General features: G+C 36.8%; 1 pseudogene; it reads right to left on the bottom strand.

Annotated features, from left to right (window-relative positions):
* Positions 1–1,614: 1,614 nt before the first annotated feature.
* Positions 1,615–1,828, bottom strand: LOC129025416 (SNRPN upstream reading frame protein-like; annotated as a pseudogene).
* Positions 1,829–2,174: the final 346 nt, after the last annotated feature.

The raw sequence follows: 2,174 nt of genomic DNA, 5'->3' as shown, positions 1-2,174 counted from the left end.
GTAAATTTTTAGGTACCAAACAAAAATTGAACTGATATTCATAACAAAATGGTTTATTTATCTATTTTTCCTGGCTATCATGTGCCTTATATTTTTATAATGAAAAAGGGTACCAATTGTTTAAATGTCTTTAAAAACTACCCATCTACCTATATAGCAAGTTTTAACATGATTCTTTGAGTCATCCCTTACCCAAGAAATTCATCTGATTCTCTACCCTGTAATATATACTTCATATAGACATCTATAATCCTTTATTCATCACCTTCTATAACGTTATCAGTAGCCTCACTTGCCTCACTTTGGTGTTTTCTTCTTTAAATCTGCTACTCTAAAACAAAGTTCAGCCATTTTTTTCTTTTAAATGGCAAGATATTAAATATTTTAGGCTGTACCTGTCATTCGATCAGTCACAACTACTCAAAGTTGCCACTGTAGCACCAATGCAACCACAGATCACATGTAATAAGTGAACATGGTTGTGTTCCAATAAAATTTCGGGCCAGATATGTTACCAACCCCTGCTCTAAAGAAATCCTAAACTAGTATTGTTTAGGTAGAACTAGCAGTTGAGACTAGAATAAAATAGGATATAATTAAATATCAGAAAATTAAATGGTCCTACTTGCAGACCATAATGTATGATTTAAATATTATACTTAGAAATTTACAAGAATGTGTGAACTGAACTGATAAGCTAAAAAATTTCTAGGTTAAAAAAAAATCAAATGTGCCCACCTATTCAATGAAAAATTGTCTTACTCTTGGGGAAGAGCTTGGGACAATGATCAGATTCCACCATCTGCTTGCAACCAAGCCCATGCAATTACTAGAAAATGTTGGATACTGGCCAGGTGCAGTGGATCACGCCTGTAATCCCAGCACTTTGGGAGGCCAAGGCAGGCAGATCATCTGAGGTCAGGAGTTCAATACCAGCCTCCGCAACATGACAAAACCCCATATCTACTAAAAGTACAAAAATTAGCTGGGCATGGTGGCATGCACCTGTAATCCCAGCTACTCGGGAGGCTGAGGCAGGAGAATCGCTTGAACCCAGGAGGCGGAGGCTGCGGTGAGTCGAGATCAAGCCACTGTACTCCAGCCTGGGTGACTGAGTGAGACCCTGTCTCAAAAAAAAAAAAAAAAAAAAAAAAAAACTGAAAATGTTGGGTATAAATGATTCAACAAAGGAGAATTTCTCAGAAATTTTCTGTTTGTCTCCTTGGATTTAAACTCAAAATGGTGGCATAAATAGGCCTAATTAATTCAAATTGAGGGGTAATATTGCAAAAAGACATAAAGAAAAGCTAGAAGAGAATTTATCAATAAACCCCCTTCCTCTCTGCTCTTATTTTATAAAAAGTAAATAATAAACCCTCAGAAATAAGAGCATTCTAATCTTAAAATCGAAAAAAAGAAAAATCCCAAAGGGAAAAAAAAAAGGTAATAAATCAAAATCAACCTTGTAATAGCCTTTTCCTAAAAAATGAAAGCAGCAAACATAAAAAGACAGACTAAATGAATCTACATCACATTGAAAAATTACAGATTATGTCTTTATTACATTGACTGGTTTTTCCTTGGAATCAGATTCCCTGCTGTTCCAATACGGCTTTAACCACTTCTTGGTGTCTCAGTTAAGAATGCTTGTCTCAGTTCAGCCTGGAAATTCACCACAGGTGCTTGCTGCTGCTGAGAAGGCCTCGGGTATAACTGACATTCTTGGTTCTCAGGAGGTGGTCCTTTTGCGTTTAACTTGGACTTCCAGCTCTGGCACGTGCTGTTCTGTAGTCCGTCTCAGGTGTTAGTGATCCCTCGCTCTCTCCATCGTGCCACTGACAGCTCCTCGGGTATCAGAGACCTCTAGCGGCCAGCCGCTCTGCTAACAACGTTTTAAACACACACAACATACACACACACACACACACACACACACACACACACACAATCCCATTGCCCAGTGAAACACACGTTAATGCAATCTTTCTGGGATTTCTTTTTATGACAATTGTTTCTTCAAATAAAATTTTGTTTGTTCCCATGGAATTCTAAACATGCTTTTAAAGGAATATTTTAGAAATGTACTTACCTTGAAATATACAATTTTCCAAATAATATGCGGCCTTCAAAAATTATGTTTATGGGAGCTATGTAATAATAATTAATAAAACCTA

Source organism: Pongo pygmaeus, chromosome X (genome assembly GCF_028885625.2).
Source record: "Pongo pygmaeus isolate AG05252 chromosome X, NHGRI_mPonPyg2-v2.0_pri, whole genome shotgun sequence".
NCBI classification, from domain to species: domain Eukaryota; kingdom Metazoa; phylum Chordata; class Mammalia; order Primates; family Hominidae; genus Pongo; species Pongo pygmaeus.
This window is presented reverse-complemented; position numbering and strand designations above follow the sequence as displayed.